Raw genomic sequence first — 12,553 nt, forward strand, 5'->3', positions numbered from 1 at the left:
AAAGTACCATAAATACAATTTATGAGAAATAATTCCATCAATTAAGTGATGCAATCCTCAGTTTTTTTCCCCAACTAAATACGTTCTTCTGCAACTTAACCTAAACTCCTTTAAAATGTGCACATCACTGTTACCCTTCACTTTCTAGGGCCTATTCTCACAGTGCAATGGTTCTACCCCTTTCAAGGAATCTTCTAGAGGGTTTTTCTTCCCATCTTTTTCTTTGTCCTGAAAGACCAAGGGAGAAAAAGGTTGTCCTGTTCTCTGAAGGGAGGTCACAGGAAACACTTCAAATCTTCTTCACAGAAAAATGGCAAAACTCTTTTATCATTTGGCCAGAAGCAGGCATGGATGGAAACCTGGAAACAGGGATAAAGTAGAGTCCCACAATGACGTTAAATCCTTTCCTCACCATTCAGCAATATGCTTGCCTGTTGCCTCAGAGCGTTAAGAGTGCCAGTTCAGAAATATAATCTAAGTCGGGGGTCTCCAACCTTGGCAACTTTAAGACTCATGGACTGCAACTCTCAGAATTCCTCAGCCAGCTTTGCTGAAGAATTCTGGGAGTTGAAGTCCACAAGTCTTTAAATTGCCACGGTTGAAGACCCCTGATCTAAGTTATATATGGCTTGGATGCTTAGGTTGCTTGGAACATAACTTGAGGTAATTAAAGTTTCTAAGCCAACAGGCAAGCTAAGACAATGAAAGGCAGATGCTCCAGAGCCTGTTGTAATGTGTTTGAGTGTTTTGTATGCTTGGGTGTAACTTTTGATTAAATTATAGAAGCAAAGAATGTTTCGGTCTGAAGAGGCAAACATGCTCTGGATCTAGTACGGGTACACTTACTTTACCATCTTTTCCTGAGCTTGCATAGTAAATGCATAGGGCCAGAAAATAATATGTTTTGAGTTAAGCAAGCATTAAGGAGGCAGCAACAGTGCAACCACATGTCACCAACCTGTTACCAACTCCTTAACACCTCCTGAACTCTATTTCTGTACGGAGTTGTATATTTCTTTCAAAGAGCTGCCAGCTGGTAAAACAAGTGTGCCCACACCAAGTCAAAACCTCTTTCCGAAACAGATCTGAATACTCCGCCCTTTTGCTAATAAGCTGTAGTAGGGGTCTCCAACCTTGGCAACTTTAAGCCTGGAGGACTTCAACTCCCAGAATTCCCCAGCTGAGGAATTCTGGGAGTTGAAGTCCTCCAGGCTTAAAGTTGCCAAGGTTGGAGACCCCCCGAGCTATAGGACATTTTGAAGACCTGCCACAAATTTTCTGGAAGTGTCAACAATGACTGCTTTCCTTAGTTCTCCCAAAAATATTTTTATGTTTCAATGCAAATTTAAATCCCTCCTTACCGGTATGTCATGCAACACAGAAATGAGCCAAATATTCTTGGATATTCACATGGTTACAGAAAAGTCACAAAATATCAAAAATAATTTGGAGAAAATTATGAGTTGTTTGCCCTATCCGTTCAGACTACTGAGGCAGGGACTATAGTATGCTTGAGAAACGAGAGTTTTCACCAACTCTCTTCTCCCCTTCAGTTTGATTGTCCCAAGGGTGTTTATTCAAAAGGCAACTGGGCTTTATTTTTAGCAATAGCAATAGCACTGAGACTTATATATCATTTCACAGTGCTTTACAGCCCTCCCTAAGCGGTTTTACAGAGTCTGCATATCACCCCCAACAATTTGGGTCTTCATTTTACCCACCTCGGAAGGATAAGCCAGTGAGATTTGAATTGCCAAATTGCAGGCAGCTGGCAGTCAGCAGACTGTGCTCTAACCACTGCGCAACCGAGGCTTTTTCCTTGAAGACTTTTCGCTTTTCATCCAAGAAGCTTCTTCAGTTCTGACTGAAAATCTCCATAGAGCTTCAGTTTGATTGGTCTTTTAAAAAAGTTGATCTTTTGCTTTTTGCTTAAAAAATATGTTGACAATCCCATTTTTGTAATTTCACAGAAGCAACATCACTAAAGAGCTTCCAGCAGTGCTTTGAGGATCAGAATGAAAGGAGAAGTCTTGTATCTGTGCCTTTTACTTCTAGAAATGAAAATAAAATAGGGAGCAAAATATAAAGAAATGAAAAATGTACCATTATCACTGGAAGGAGTTTTAGAGGAAGCTATCTCTCTCTCTCTTTCTCTTTGTATTATAAGTCTGTTACATTTTCTAAATACACCTTCATTTTACAGTATTTGTCACTTCAGAATCCAATCCCAAAAAGGGTCTTGATCAAACTACTGAACAACCAGTATTAGTTGTTGAGTAGTTTAATCAAGACCCTTTTTGGGATAAGTTGTGCATGTCTGCACACACAACAGCCTGTTATTATTTTACAAGCTGCAGAAATACCATTCGAGGGGTGGCCTTGGGTGTCAGAGACAGGCCACAGTGAAAAAATATCATCCAGAGAGAAGACATTAATACCAAACAGCCTCTTCCATATCTTTCCCACACCCATTAACACAGCTGACAACAACCATTGTCCGTTCCTGGATTTATATGAAAGGTCACTTAATTCAGATTAGTAACCTATTACCTTTCTTTTCAGACAAGCTAAGTAGCGGCAATAAAATAACTGCATTCCATTCATTCAAGGTATACACTACAAAGGTGGAAATGAAGATAAAAATCATGGCGCCAGCACAGGTTGGCAGTTAAGATTGTGGAGACACTAAGACCTAAATCCACACTTAATCATGGAAACTCAGTGGGATCCCATCCCTCCCTCTCAGCCCAAATTTCTCAGTGTTTGTTTTTTTTTGTCAGGGGAAGTGGGAACTGAAAGAGGGAACATGACATAAAATCCTTGGAAGTAAAACAAGGTTTTAAAAACTAAATTGGATTCATTTATTTAAAACTAAATAAATGAATCCAATTCAATTATTTCTGATTTTATGTTTGAGAAGATGGCTTGCCAAAAAAATCCAGAAAGTTGCAACCTAGAATACATATACATAAACTCGCTGTCATTCCATGACTTCAATCTGGTATTTGCTTTCTGGTGTGCTCATTATTGAGTACACCAACAACAGAATACCTCACACATCTGCTGAAGGCTTCTCCAATATGCTCCTATGTTGAGCACGCCATGTTAAAAAATTTGAATGGAGCTCCAATAAAAGGAGAATATCCCTTCATGGTGACAAACAGAATATAGAGATTATACAAGAATACACAGCAATAGCACTTAAATTTATATACAGCACTTACAGGACTCCCTGATCAGTTTACAATGTCATCATACTGCCCCAACAATCTGGGCTCTCATTTTACCAACCTCATAAGGATAGAAGGCTGAGTCAACCTTGAGCCCTGTCAGGGTCGAACTCCAGACTGAGGGCAGAATTAGTCTGCATTACTGCATTCTGACCACTGTACCACCAGAGCTCTAATACATCTCCAATACCACAACATAATCAAATTAAATCAGAGGCAGTTTGGTCTAGTGATCAAGGCATCAGGCTAAAAACCAGGAGACTGTGAGTTCTAGTCCCAGTTTGGGCATGAAAGCTGACTGGATGACTTTAGGCTCTCAGTCTCAGCCCAACTAATCTCAGAGGGTTGTTGTTGAGAAAATAGAAGAAAGGACTTTAGGTATGTTTTCTACCTTCAATTACTTATAAAAATGAATAAAATCAGCTAAATTAATTCCATGTATTTCTAGCACTAGTGCTACAATTGGAACAAATGAAGATCTTTGTACATTTGGGTTCATTTCCAAGGGATTAACAACAGGGGTGAAATCCAGCAGGTTCTGGAGAACTGGTAGTGGAAATTTTGAGCAGTTCGGAGAACCGGTAGCAGAAATTTTGAGTAGTTTGGAGAACCGGCAAATACCACCTCTGGCTGGTGGGATGGGAATGGGGATTTTGCAGTATTCTTCCCCTGGAGTGGGGTGGGAATGGAGATTTTACAGTATCCTTCCCCTACCACACCCACCATGCCACGCCCACACCAAACCATGCCCACAGAACCAATAGTAAAAATTTTTGAAACCCACCACTGCTTTGCTCATACTATATACTACCATGATAGCATACAGAATTATGTTGGAATTTTTCTTCTAGGGCTGGCTGGAACATTTAATGGTCTTCTTCATTTCATACACTGTTTAAACTGGCCACTGCATTCCAGGCTGGCACCATGTAAGCATTGTCTCTCTGCCAGATCAGTCACTTGGCCTTTGGGAATGCCCAGGAGCACAAAGCTCACTCTTCCAATATCTTGCCACCATTTCTTGCTAGCTACAAAGTGCTCATCTCTGTGCCCAGCGCCAGGGCCAGCTCACTTTCTTTGAAGGAAATGTCACAGTGTTCCAAAACACAGAAGTGTAAGAAAACCTATGTTCCTGCACTGTGCAGGTTTTACATGGCCCTAGACAATCAAGCAAGATAAAAGTGTTATGCTTTGCTTTACAATTTTAAAGAGATATAAAACAACCTTATGTTATCCTTTCAGATGTGCTGCAAGGATAATTGTATATATACTTTGGGGCAACTAAATTTCACAGCTGCCAGGGTGGTGTAAGCATTTCACAAAGTAATTAATGACGCTGGACCACTGTGCGCACAGTGTTTTACTATAAAGGAGACAGTTAAGGATAGTGATGTAGTTAAAAATAAATTGAGCTGGATGTGAACCCATAACTGTGTCGTGCAAGAGGACTTGCACAGATTCCAGGGAGCCTAAACTATACAGAAAATTGTGGGTCTCCTCAAGTCAACGGCTTCCATTCAGGCAGAAATCAAAACCTGGGACTGACACGTGCAGTAAATAATAATAATAATAATAATAATAATAATAATAATAATAATAATAATAATAATAATAATAATAATAATAATAATAGTAGTAGTAGTAGTAATAATAATAATAGATGAATGTTGGTATTCTTTAATTTGAAATCTCCATTTCCTCTAGACACATACAGGTCTTGTAAAATTTCTGCTGCCCGTTTTCTTTCTCGTTCCCAATCTTCTTTTCGAAAACCAGGAGCTGGTTGTTCTGTTGGCAACAATAGAAGAGAAGAAAGGAACACCTGACAGGATAGCCTTTGTGCCCTTTTGACCTGGTTTAACCGCTAGGCAACAACCAAACTAAGTCCTCACCTGCATTCCTTGATTTTCATTCAGAGGTTTTGGTTTTTTCTTCCCATCCTCGGCCTCTCCTCAACCTGTTCCATTTCTGCTTTTAATGAGACAAACACCCGAGCCCCAATTTTAAAAACAAGGTTTGATTTCCAACTGCAAAAATACAATCCAGGCTCTTTTTCCCGTGAAAAGGCAATTAACAGCACAGGTATGGAGAAAGCAAAACAAAACAACCCGGCCTCTCTGCCTTTTAAGGTAAAGGTTCCCCTCGCACATATGTGCAGTCGTTCCTGACTCTAGGGGGCGGTGCTCATCTCCGTTTCAAAGCCGAAGAGCCAGAGCTGTCCGAAGATGTCTCTGTGGTCATGAGGCTGGCATGACTAAACCCCAAAGGGACATGAAACGCTGATACCTTCCCACCAAAGATGGTCCCTATTTTTCTACTGGCATTTTTTACATGCTTTCAAACTGCTAGGTTGGCAGAAGCTTGGACAAGTAATGGGAGCTCCCTCCATTACGGGGCACTAGGGATTCAAACCGCTGAACTGCCGACCTTTCGATCGACAAGCTCAGCGTCTTAGCCACTGAGCCACCATATCCTTCTCCGCCTTTTAGGACCAGCAAAAGTGTCACTACAAAAAGACTTTGGACCGTGACTCACATCAGGGCATTGCCCAACTTTACTTTGCTTTACTTAAGGTAATCCCCTCATGACCTAGTCCAAGAGCAGACAAGTTTTCAGCAGCAGAAGCCAAACTACTAAGTTCTATGGGAAAATGGCAGATAATTAAAGCCCCATTTTTTGGTCCTCTGTCGCTAACATCTGATGGTTTGTTCGGCTATGAATCGCATCTATCCATCTTAAAGCACGAAGAAAGCTTATGCCCTCATTCATTCAAGGGAAACAACAGAGTCATGTGTTACAAAGGTAGCAATAACTTTAAAGTAAGCATGCTTTAAAAAAGAAGAAAAGAAAACAGTATAAACATACAGACATTGTTCAAATGGCAATTTCTAACCAAAAGTCTGGAAGCAGCTGAGCACTTAACACACACAAGGAGGGGAAAAAATGTTTAGGTTGGGTTCTTGGTGTTCTCAATTTTCTTCTCTTCCTGACATTCTATCATTAAGCTAGGTCAGCATGCTAGGTGGAGAATTCAGGAAGTAAAAGTTCACACATCTTAAAGTTGTCATGGTTGAGAAACATGATCAGATGATCTTAGCATGCCTCCTTCCTATCGAAGAATTAACAGGAAAAGGAGCAAACTCAAAGAACACAAAGAATTAAACAGGTCAACACTGAGCTACATATATCTCCACTATGGCATAGACATACATACATACTTCATGAACATACATACAGACTTACAGTCAAACACAAATAGCTATGACAAGAGTCTAGACCTCGGTTTGCTGATAACTTGGCAAGGTACTCATGTTGTAATTGGTAACACTCAAGTACCTGAATGGTGATATATCATGATTTAACAGCAAAGCTTTCAGGAACATTTCAAAACCTGAGATATAAGAACAAATTAAGCACTCTAATCAGCAAAGTAACAATTGCATACTATACTTCTTTTCAAGAAGATAATAAAATCAATGGAACTTGTTTTGTCAATTAGGGAAAATTTCAGTTCTCATCAGCCAAAACCTTAAAATTTACAGTGCCTGGCAATATGAATCCAACATTATTTTCAGTGTAGCAAGAGCACAGATAATAATATAGCAAGGAAGTGTGCAAAGTAACTCTTCTTTATTAAGCAGTGTTAAAATCTACTGTGGAAGAATCCTAAAAAATAAACATTTGTATCCAGTTCTTTTCTCCAAACACGTTTGCTTTATACTGATATGCTTCATTAACTATATCTAGCCATAGTTTGCTTAACCATGTTCTACTGCAAAAACTAGAACTTTCTAGGTTCACACAACACGCCCAACCATTCACCATGGCTTACAAACTCAAAGAATTCAGTTCACCACAGCAAACAAGCTACAAAAATCTATGGCACAGATTTGGAAAGGCTGACTAACAAAGGCTCTCCAATGTCTTAGGAAAATGTCCTTCCAAATATTGCTATCCCTTGGAAATATCTGAAACTAAAATTAAGACCCCGTGCATGGCATAAATGTGGCCTAAAGAACAGCTATATATATATATATAGCTGTATATATATCTTCGCCTAAATAACTAGAAATCATGCTATTGCCATTTTAATGGAACATTTAGAAACCACCCAATTAATGATACTAAACATTGAAAATAACTGTGCATACATGTATACAAACAAGAAACATGAATCCATTGGGGCGTGGAAGAGAGTAAAATGGATATTTTGTCTAGAATCCCTAAAAACCTTACCAGCACATCACATATAAAATATCCAGAAATCCAACTGTGAAAGACAAGGGCCATAATCTGGCTATTATTTTATGAAATCTACAACACACACAGCACACCTGTATTTTCCTAAATAGGCAACTATTTAGGAAAGCAAAAATCCAGAATGGGAGGCAATGTATTACCAATCTAGCATTCCTCCCAATGTCTCTGTTATGCGATCACGTATTTTGGATCCAAACTTTCTTCCCACCCACACAGACTTAACGTTGTCTCAGCACTGCTAGCACTGTAATTTACTAATATAAAGCAAGTTGAACTATGCAAACAAAGTCTGAACTAAAATATTTTTTAAGTAAAATAAATGCATCTTTTTTTTTATAGCCTACTTTAATTATCTCTGCCACCACATGCAAAGTGAGTTGGAGGGGGTGTTTTTTTGTTTTGTTTTTTGTTTTTTTGTTTATTTGGTCTGCTAATTTTGACTTCTTTACTCTGCACAATTTGGTCACGGTATCTGGAAAGGGAGATACTGAGTCATTCAATTTTACTTCCCTGATTACATACAAAAGACTTGAGATTGTTCAGGAAGCAATCAGACATTACACTGAGAGAAACTGTGTTTTTGAATAAATAATCTTTGAGGCAGTCAATAGCTTTTGCTCATCCCATACTCCTCTTTCCCCCCTCTCCTTCCTTTGTAAATTCAGAGGCATAATTTCTATTCTACTAAAGAGGCAATAATCAACTGTTTCCTAATAAATCTTACAGATTCCATCTCAAATGGAAGGAAAAGTGCTTCCTAAAAGGCTTCTTAAATCTAAACTTTTCTCCTCCAAACATCCCTAAAAAGAGACCTTTTTTTTTTAAACACTGAAGATGCTACCCTGCAAACTGCAAGTACAAGACAGGAGAAAAGGGATTCAGTTTTGTATTTTTCCCTTATCCTTAATTAGATTTATTCTCCTACGACTAATCACATGTAAATTCTGTTTTCATCCCCCTTATCTTATATCACTAGTCAGAGCTTATACTTGGATGATTGAAGACATCCAAGTCCAGTCCCAAACATGTCTCCTCTAGAACAAACTCCGAGTCCAATGGGACTGGTTCTCAAGAATGTATGTACAGGCTAAATCAATATTTATAAACACACTGCCAAGATTATCAAAACGTTAAGTGGATAAAAGAGGATGACTAGTGTATGCAAGCATGGGAGGAGAAAGGATTTTTCAAATAAATTACTTGGATTCAGCTTGCATCTGAATATTCAAAATCTCTCCAAATGTGCTAGAGACTCACACATTTGCTATAAACACGGATGCTAGATTCACACACACTTTCACGCACATACATACACAGAGACACAATCAATGACTCTACGAAAGCTAGTCTAAACAAAAAAAATGCAAGCAAGCCGCTAATTTTGCTACACAGGATATTAATGGACTTTTTAAAAAAAAAATCAAATGCTCTTTGGATACGCATAAGGTTCAGGGTAGTTTACAACCACCCGGTTCTTATTTATTGTGAAGGCTTATACATATGCATTATGAATAACAGCTACACGCCTACACACACAGTTGCACTCATTCACTGAATAGAGAGCTCAGATTTCTCATCTGTGCAAGAAGGCTTACTCTGGGGTGGCAACACATCAGAGAGCCTTCGCTAATAGCTGTACCATAATCAGCAAGAATTCATGAATGAGCAACCTCTTAGATGGTGCTATGTGTATAGGTTTGCGTTTTCCAGGCATTATGCAAAAGGCTCCAGAAGCCTGCTGCATTCTTGTGGCACAAATCTGTGCATGATGGGTGTGCAGGTTTGTGTGTTTAAGTAGCTGGGACCAGACCTCACTGAAAGGGGTAGGACTACTGCCCTCAGCAAACTCCTTGGTGCAGTAACCATCAAGGAAGCCCTCACCTAGTTGCCAAGGAAGGCACAGCGGAAGGCCACGGGACTTGCTGATGGCTGGAGAGTATGGCTCCTGCCGGTTATTAAGGAAGCTGACCAGCAGAAAGCTAAAGGCAGCTTCCCTCCCGGAAAGCAACCCAGGAAGCCGCCCCGTTGGGAGAACAGTAAGCGGGGACATCATTCACGGGTCACACATCGGGATGCCGCCTATTCTGGCAACTTCAGCGGGAGGGAGGGAAAGAGGTGGGAGCTTCCATTAAGGAGAGGGGTCATCCAGGGCTTTCCAGGCTCGCTCCCTCTCTCTCTCTCTCTCCCGATGAAGTTCCTAAACTCCAGGGACCTAAATGGGTGATCTAGGGACGGGGTGAAGGCAGGATGGAGTCAAGAAATGGAGAACTGGCCCCAAAATGGACCGAGGGGGGAGGGGAACGGGCAAAAGGAGGTCTTTGAAGACTGCAGTGAATTGCGCCCGCTGTTCTTTCCGGGATGCCTTCCCCATCCGCACGATTTTGGCCGGGTGTCTTTTTCCTGCTACCGTCTCCTTTTCTTCCCTCCCATCCATCCTACCCCATTCCCACAAACACACACACCGGGGGGGAAAATCTGGGCAGCTAAACTTTTCACCTCTCCCGAGATGGACATCACAGGTGAAAATGACACGACAATCTTCGGCGGATTCGTTCTGGCGACGAGAAAGGGGGTGGGGAGTTGAGTCACTTTCGCACTGCGAAGCGACTCCAGACCTCGCCCCCGCCCCCCCTCCCCTCCCCTCGCTTTTGGTCAATCTACGAAGACCGCGTCTTCCCAAAGCCAGCTTCCCTCTTTTTAAAAAGCCTCCGGCTAAGGGGCAGGGCGCCATCCGGCTTGGAGAGAACCTCCTGCGAAAAGCCACACCGGTCCTCCTTTCCTTTCTCCTCCTCCTCCTCCTCTCACCCCCCCCGCCCCAACAACTTCACAGCACAGCAAGCCGCAAGCAGGCGCAGCCAATTCCCCCGGAAAAAAAAATCATTTACAAGCGCACGGCAAATGCAGAAACGAGCGGAACGGTGGGGAAGGGGGGCAACCGGAATGCCACGCTGCATATCCCCCCACAGCCACGCACTCACCTCGCTATCTCTTGTCCTAGCTCAGGCTCTGCTGCAGTTCCTCCCTCCCCATCCCACCCACCCACCCCCCACGCGCGCACACACGCGCACACACCTTCGGCGAGCTCCTGCCTACCTTTTCTCCCTTCCGAGGCTCGGCGTTACCAGGGAGGAGTTCTCGCCTAACATACCCACGTTTCGCCCCGAGCAACACCCAGCCGATAAACGCTAAGGCACTGGCAGCCCCTTTCTCAGAGAAAGCGAGTCTCCCCTTTCCCCGCAACGTCCGCGCCGCTTTCCTCTCCTTGCCGCGCTTAGCTTTGACAACCCCACGCGGTATTCCAGTCCAGGCTTTTCCATTTCGCGTCTTTTCCCTCTCGCCGCCGTGAACTACTATGCTACACACGCCCTTTTTGTCCATTCCAAAGGCTGCCGGTTTCCTCTTTGGGCACTTTTTAATTGCAAACGCTCCACACGTCTCATTGTCAACTCTACCGCACCAAGCCAGCCAGCCAGCCAGTCTGCCTGCCTGCCACGTTTTTCAGGCAAGCAACTGAAAGCCAGTTCCCCCCCACCCCACTCCCTGAAGCCCGATTTTGTTTCCCCCCGCGAATCTTTTTCAATCAGGCAAAACGCCCCCTTTCTCCCCTCGCCTCCCATCCTATCCCATTCCATTCCACGCCGGTGTGAGAGAGTGTGTGTATCACGCGTTCTCCCTAATTTACGATCTTCCCCAACACACACGCACCACAAACACACACATACACACACCCCAAATAGCAGCACTGTAGCGGCGGCGATTCCCAGCCAGCCAAAGAAGCTCGTAAACTCCGCTTAGCCTCCCGCAGGCGAGAGCCGTAAATAAATAAATAAATAAAATAAAATAAAATAAAATAAACCACGGAAGCGGTCTCGCCGCGTGCCGGGGCTGCAGAGCATTCCCGGCACAAGCAGCGCAAGGCTTCCCTTCCCTTCCCTTCCCTTCCCTCCCACCCCCCCTACACACACACACCCCCCGAGCGAAGAAAGCCTCGCAATCCCCGGGCTGCGCGTGCCTCGCTCTCTCACACGAGCCCTGGCTAAATGAGCCGACCCCCTCGTAACGGGGCGCAACTATTAGGGAGCCGAGCCAGGGGGAAAACACATTGCTATGCGCTTCCCGCACCCCCACCCCGCCCCGCAACCCACTCCACTCCACAAAATTGTACGCGCGCCTACACGCACCCCCGACAAATATTTAAAAAAAACAAAAACCAGATCCTCGTAAAAGCTAAAGAGGAAAGTTCGCGGAGGGGGGGGGTGACCGACTTACACTTTGCATCGGCGCTCGGTTCGAACGAGCCACCCATCATCGTCGTCATTACATTCCACGCCAGACAGCCCCCCGTTGCAACTCGGGGCTCGGAGCCTCCTTGGCCGTGTCGTTGTTGCCGCCGCCGCCGCCGATGCCCCCGCCGATGCCCAGCATGAAGGGAAGGGAATGGAATGCAGCGCGGGGTTCCAATGGAACTCCAGCCTCGCTCTGACTTCCCGGGGAGGCAGACTGAGACACACATTCAAAGGGCTGCTAAGCTAGTCAGGTCTTCTCACTGTCGCCTCTAGGGGGCGTTCAGATCTGCCCGTATCCGCGCACGAGAGGAGGAGAGAAGAGAATGAAGAACAGGAGAAGGGAGGCCCCAGATGCCATGAGAGGCTGGCGCCTTCTTAAAAGGGCAACGCCACCAATCAGCCCTTAAAGGGGTCATGCTCGCCTAGGTAAAAGCAGAACCGGGGAGGGGAGGAGCGGGCGAAGGGGGGGGGGAGGGTTGGGAAAAGGGTGGAGAATTCCGAACAAGCGCAGATCGCAGATTTAGGACTTTGCGGTTGTTCCGGAGGAAGAAGTGGGACCGCGAGCCCACTTTTTAAAAAGGAGGCGAACCAGAATCCCAGGGAAATCAATAAATCTCCCTGAATTTCAGGCAGAGAATTTGGAGGCAAGTCTGGTCAGGAAAGCGGCCAAAGAAAAAGCGATTGCAATTATTTTTGTTTTGTTTTTTTAAAAAAACGTGCGGCACAAATCTGAGAACTGAGTGCAAAAAATTTTTTAAAAAAGCTTTTTCGCTCAAT

At 43.6% G+C, this 12,553-nt stretch overlaps 1 protein-coding gene across 7 annotated transcripts in view; it reads right to left on the bottom strand.

Moving 5' to 3' along the window:
- The window catches only part of PLXNA1 (plexin A1), a 405,135-nt gene extending 393,064 nt beyond the window's left edge, over positions 1–12,071 (bottom strand). For 5 of the 7 annotated variants that reach the window (XM_058168162.1, XM_058168161.1, XM_058168157.1 and 2 more), the window contains exon 1: positions 11,760–12,071. The gene's annotated coding sequence lies outside the window, so the exon portion shown is untranslated. Of the gene's footprint in view, positions 1–5,122; positions 5,199–10,583; positions 10,848–11,759 lie in introns of those variants that run through there. The other 2 variants (XM_058168159.1, XM_058168158.1) reach the window with 2 other exon arrangements.
- Positions 12,072–12,553: the final 482 nt, after the last annotated feature.

Source organism: Ahaetulla prasina, chromosome 2, assembly GCF_028640845.1.
Source record: "Ahaetulla prasina isolate Xishuangbanna chromosome 2, ASM2864084v1, whole genome shotgun sequence".
Taxonomy (NCBI): domain Eukaryota; kingdom Metazoa; phylum Chordata; class Lepidosauria; order Squamata; family Colubridae; genus Ahaetulla; species Ahaetulla prasina.